The following is a 6,000-nucleotide window of genomic DNA, read 5'->3' as shown; positions in this document are numbered from 1 at the left end:
ATTAGCAATTAGCACTGCCACAGGTCCACCCATGGTAGTGAATGACACAGGGATAAATCTTACCCTCCATTTTCAGATCTCAAACATTTTCTGGGTGTTCCTCTCCTAATGCTGTGTGCATGTTTATACCCAGTTTCAATTAAAGCAGACGCACAGCCAAACCTCTATTTTTGCAGAAGGAGCTTTCAGCATACAGTAGGTGGCCACCAGTTGCCCCAAGGTTTAGATAGGTCAGAGAGGCTCCTCAGAGGATTCTTTAGCAGGTGGGGCTTGAGGGATCCCCACCAGCTACATTAGCAATTAGCACTGCCACAGGTCCACCCATGATAGTGAATGACACAGGGATAAATCTTACCCTCCATTTTCAGATCTCAAACATTTTCTGGGTGTTCCTCTCCTAATGCTGTGTGCATGTTTATATCCAGTTTCAATTAAAGCAGACGCACAGCCAAACCTCTATGTTTGCAGAAGGAGCTTTCAGCATACAGTAGGTGGCCACCAGTTGCCCCAAGGTTTAGATAGGTCAGAGAGGCTCCTCAGAGGATTCTTTAGCAGGTGGGGCTTGAGGGATCCCCACCAGCTACATTAGCAATTAGCACTGCCACAGGTCCACCCATGGTAGTGAATGACACAGGGATAAATCTTACCCTCCATTTTCAGATCTCAAACATTTTCTGGGTGTTCCTCTCCTAATGCTGTGTGCATGTTTATATCCAGTTTCAATTAAAGCAGACGCACAGCCAAACCTCTATGTTTGCAGAAGGAGCTTTCAGCATACAGTAGGTGGCCACCAGTTGCCCCAAGGTTTAGATAGGTCAGAGAGGCTCCTCAGAGGATTCTTTAGCAGGTGGGGCTTGAGGGATCCCCACCAGCTACATTAGCAATTAGCACTGCCACGGGTCCACCCATGATAGTGAATGACACAGGGATAAATCTTACCCTCCATTTTCAGATCTCAAACATTTTCTGGGTGTTCCTCTCCTAATGCTGTGTGCATGTTTATATCCAGTTTCAATTAAAGCAGACGCACAGCCAAACCTCTATGTTTGCAGAAGGAGCTTTCAGCATACAGTAGGTGGCCACCAGTTGCCCCAAGGTTTAGATAGGTCAGAGAGGCTCCTCAGAGGATTCTTTAGCAGGTGGGGCTTGAGGGATCCCCACCAGCTACATTAGCAATTAGCACTGCCACGGGTCCACCCATGATAGTGAATGACACAGGGATAAATCTTACCCTCCATTTTCAGATCTCAAACATTTTCTGGGTGTTCCTCTCCTAATGCTGTGTGCATGTTTATACCCAGTTTCAATTAAAGCAGACGCACAGCCAAACCTCTATTTTTGCAGAAGGAGCTTTCAGCATACAGTAGGTGGCCACCAGTTGCCCCAAGGTTTAGATAGGTCAGAGAGGCTCCTCAGAGGATTCTTTAGCAGGTGGGGCTTAAGGGATCCCCACCAGCTACATTAGCAATTAGCACTGCCACAGGTCCACCCATGGTAGTGAATGGCACAGGGATAAATTTGTCCCTATTTCTGTGGGATCTCAATCAGTGTTCCCTCTAAGCGGGCGGGTGTTGTGAGCAAACTTTTTTCACCGTGAGCCAAAAATATCGGGCGCCAGCAAGTTATGAGCCAACTCGCCCGATTCTCCTCTCGCCGCCCTGCCATCTGCCGTACGCCTCTTCCGATCGTGCGCTGTGACGAGAAACGTGTGCGCTGCGATGTAATATTTTGTGCGCCAGCGCACGCCAGCGCAGCTTAGCGGGAACACTGGTTCAAATGGTTTTATTTATTTCCCCAAATTTATTTTTGTTATACGCATTGAAAATATTTGATATTGCGTTTAAATCAAAATCTCAATAAACTTGAAACGAGTGCCCGTGAGATTGTGGGAGGGTTAAATACTCAAAACTTAGAAGTTTTTGCTACGCCAGCTTTCTGGTATCTTTACATACAGTGGCGTACCTAGCATATGTAACATCCGGGGCCCATCATTTTTTGGCACCCCCCCCCATCTGTAAGAAAAACATGATTTTTAGTAACAAACCACACGTCACACATGAGTACCTAGGAAAAGGCAGCATCTTACATATTGCAGTGAGCAGTACATCAATACACCCATTGTAAAACTAAACAAGCCAGACCAGCACAGATCAATCCTACACCGTCAATCCTAACAGAAAACCATGTCTTTCGAACACACAGAACACAGAAAACACCTTCGCCTAGTAAGGAATATGTAATCACAAACTAACCCCTCCCTCTTTTACAAAACTGTAGTGTGGATTTTAGCTACGGAGGTAACAGCTCTGATGCTCATAAAATTCTGAGCATCAGAGCTGCTACCACCAAGGCTGGTGCTAAAAACGCTTCACAGTTTTGTAAAAGGGGGGATAAAATAAAAATACATAGACAAAGGTTAAATTGAACCAGCAAGAAGCTGGACTCTGCATACAATGCTTCACAGAAACAGTGACACATGTCTCCTAAAGCAATAAATAAATAGAAATTTTTTTCTACCTTTGTCTTCTGTGGTTTCTCCTTTCCTCATCTTCTTGTAACTCTCTTCCTTCCATCCACTGTCTGCCGTCTCTCTTCCCCTATATGGCATCTTCTCTCCTTCTATGCCCCTTCCAGAAACTGTATGCCTCCCCCTTCCATCTCTCCTTTCACCCCATTGGTCTGGCATCTCTCTCCTCGCCTTCCCTCTCCCACACCTCTCCTCATAGTCTGGTATCTCCCCTTCCCTGATTCTCTGGCATCTCTCTCCTTTCCTTTTCTTCCATCTTTCGCTCCCCCTCCATGCTCTCACATCTCCCCCTTCCTTTTCCCTTAGACTGGCATACCTTCCTCCTACGCTCCAAGCCCTGGCATCTCCTTTAATTCCCTCCCTCATCTTCCTTCTCCCTCCAGCTGGGTACCGCAACACTCTTCCCTGCAGCTCTGCACTTCCCCACAATTGCCATGCTTCGGTTCCTCTTCTTCCTTCCTTCCTCCCCCCCCCCCCCCGCGGGACCCTGCGGCACCATCAACTCTTACTCCCTCTAATGTCGGCCCTGCAGCTCCAGACTTCCTCGCACCTTCTCCCCTCCCCCTTTGGATCGCTATTATTTTAAATGTTATAGCCGCGGAGCTGTATCCATCAGTGGAGATGTCTAACCTCGGCCTGCCCCGGAACTCTTACTGCAGCAGACGCCCGTCTAGGCAGGAACAGGAAGTCACTGTTGCAGTAAGAGTTCCGGGGCAGGCCGAGGTTAGACATCTCCACTGATGGATACAGCTCCGCGGCTATAACATTTAAAATAATAGCGATCCAAAGGGGGAGGGGAGAAGGTGCGAGGAAGTCTGGAGCTGCAGGGCCGACATTAGAGGGAGTAAGAGTTGATGGTGCCGCAGGGTCCCGCGGGGGGGGGGGGGGGGGAGGAAGGAAGGAAGGAAGAAGAGGAACCGAAGCATGGCAATTGTGGGGAAGTGCAATCCCCCCAATGCGTCCCCTTACCTTACCGACGCGTGTGTGCGCTGTGAAGAGAAACTTTGCGCTGCGATGTAATATTTTGTGCGTGAGCGCAGGCCAACGCAGCTTAGCGGGAACACTGATTCTCAATATCCCCATCCCTTCCCCTTGAGTTCTGTCCCATTCGTTCAAGCTGTACCTTAACTGCACAAGCCTCGGATACTTATGACTTTAAAGTGTTTGGGACTTGTGCAGATGATGACAGAGCTTACAGAAATGGGGCAGGGACAGGGAGAGAGCTCACAAGGACGGGATGGGGAAATTTTGTCCCCATATCATTCTTTACTCATGGGTATGCCTCGGAATTGTCCTGACAGCCTACATCAAACGTAAGAGTTTCTGCTTAGGTCTGCACCCTTTATACTCATAAGTTAGTGCTAAATGTGGCCCCTTTTACCTCCAGTCTCCTTGAGGCTTGCTTTGCTCATACTTTTGCCAGGTGTAACTTGGTAATTTCCAGTATCCCTGTCACCTTGAGAAGTCCTCTGCATCTCTCTCCTTTGTGGAGGTCTCATGTGCTGTTCTTTCCTCATAGGGAAGACCCAACTTTAGTTGTGCCTGTTTGCCACATGCTCACCAAATGTGTGGAAAAGGACCCGAGGTGCTCATGGTCCCCAAGATGTCCCACTTCTCTCTGCCTCCCAGGAAGTGGGAGGAGGGAGATGAGGTGCAATGGAAAGTGCAAGTCATTTACTACGTTACTATGCCCTGAGCTGGTGGCATAGTAACATAGTAAATGACGGCAAATAAAGACCCCAATGGCCCATCCAGTCTGCCCAACCATACATTCTCTATAAATTCATCATTTAAATGGTCCTTTTCTGGCCCAGAAACCCAGAGCTCAGCCCGGTACTGTGCTTAGGTTCCATCTACTGGGGTCTCCGTCACAACTCACTCCAGCCCATCTTCAACTGAACGGCCCTATACGGGACACAGACCGTGCAAGCCTGCACAATTCTGGCCTCGGATCTTCAATATATATACCATTATTTTCCTCTGTGTTCATCCCAGGCTTTTTTGAACTCTCACCATTTTCCAGCCCAGGATACCAGGTGCTGAGGAAACTGGGGATCTATTGGTGTAAGTATTCTGCCTACCAGTAGTCCTACTTACTTTAAAATCAGGGTGATTGGCAACTTTAATGCCTCAAAATTAAAAAAAGGATGACGGGTGAGAGGGAGACAGCAAGTACAGCATTCAAAAACTTTACAATCTTATACATTCCCAACAGCCCAACCTACAAAAGGGCAGCAAAGCGGGACATCAATACAACAATTTATTATTCCTATAGCACTACTAGACTCACGGTCCCTGCTCAGAAGAGCTTATAATCTAATTACTTCTCTCCCTGGGAGTTGCAGATTGGAAAAAGCATGCCAGACTGCTGATCCCTATACAGAAATGACACTTATGAAACACCTCCTTGTTTTTACACATTCAGGATAAACAGTACAGCATAAGGGACCACAGACACTCATAAAAAACCCCTCCCCCCAAAAAAAACATTCTGACAAACTGAACTGGAGACCCCCAAACCAGACTCTGTATACAATGCAATACTGGAGGAATAGAAACAGAAGTGCAAGTCCTCCTGTACTGTACAAAACACAAAAATATTGAAAATGGAAATTTCACAAAATTAACTAAAGAATGAGGAGGAAACAGGACAAACGGCAGCAGCTTGAGCAGCAAAGCCTGCTGTATCCTGGCAAGAAATTCAACCTGTCCAGTGAGATATGGACAGCTGGCATTGTGCTTGTTGCAGGTTTCCGGGTCTCACTGCGTCTCGTCAGGTAGAAACCGATGTTTCAGCCACCATACTGTGGCTTTCTTCAAGGTACGCTCTGAAGTCTGCAGTGTGACTTTGGAAATAGTGGGTTCACTGAACTGACTGGGAACAGGGCAGTCCTCCAATCTGAATTTTGGCGGGAAAGTCAGTTGGTCAGAAATTTGAGTTTTGTTGTGAAAAGTCTCTGGTAGGTTGAAAGATGTTCTCCCCGTGGAGCTGGGTTAGATGTTCTCTCAGGGTTGCCGTAGCTGGCATTGTGCTTGTTGCAGGTTTCCGGGTCTCGCTGTATCTTTGTCAGGTAGAAACTGACGTTTCAGCCACCATACTGTGGCTTTCTTCAGGGTCTCTCTGAAGTCTGCAGTGTGACTTTGGAAATAGTGGGTTCACTGACCTGAGTGGGAACAGGGCATTCCACCAATTTGAATTTTGGTGGGAAAGTCAGTTGGTCAGAAATTTGAGTTTTGTTGTGAAAAGTCTCTGGTAGGTTTAAAGATGTTCTCCCCGTGGAGCTGGGTAAGATGGTCTCTCAGGGTTTCTGGGTCTCGCTGCATCTTTGTCAGGTAGAAACCAACGTTTCAGCCACCATACTGTGGCTTTCTTCAGGGTCTCTCTGAAGTCTGCAGTGTGACTTTGGAAATAGTGGGTTCACTGACCTGAGTGGGAACAGGGCATTCCACCAATTTGAATTTTGGCGGGAAAG

This window comes from Geotrypetes seraphini, chromosome 2, assembly GCF_902459505.1.
Source record: "Geotrypetes seraphini chromosome 2, aGeoSer1.1, whole genome shotgun sequence".
NCBI lineage: Eukaryota > Metazoa > Chordata > Amphibia > Gymnophiona > Dermophiidae > Geotrypetes > Geotrypetes seraphini.
Note: the sequence above shows the minus strand (reverse complement) of the source record.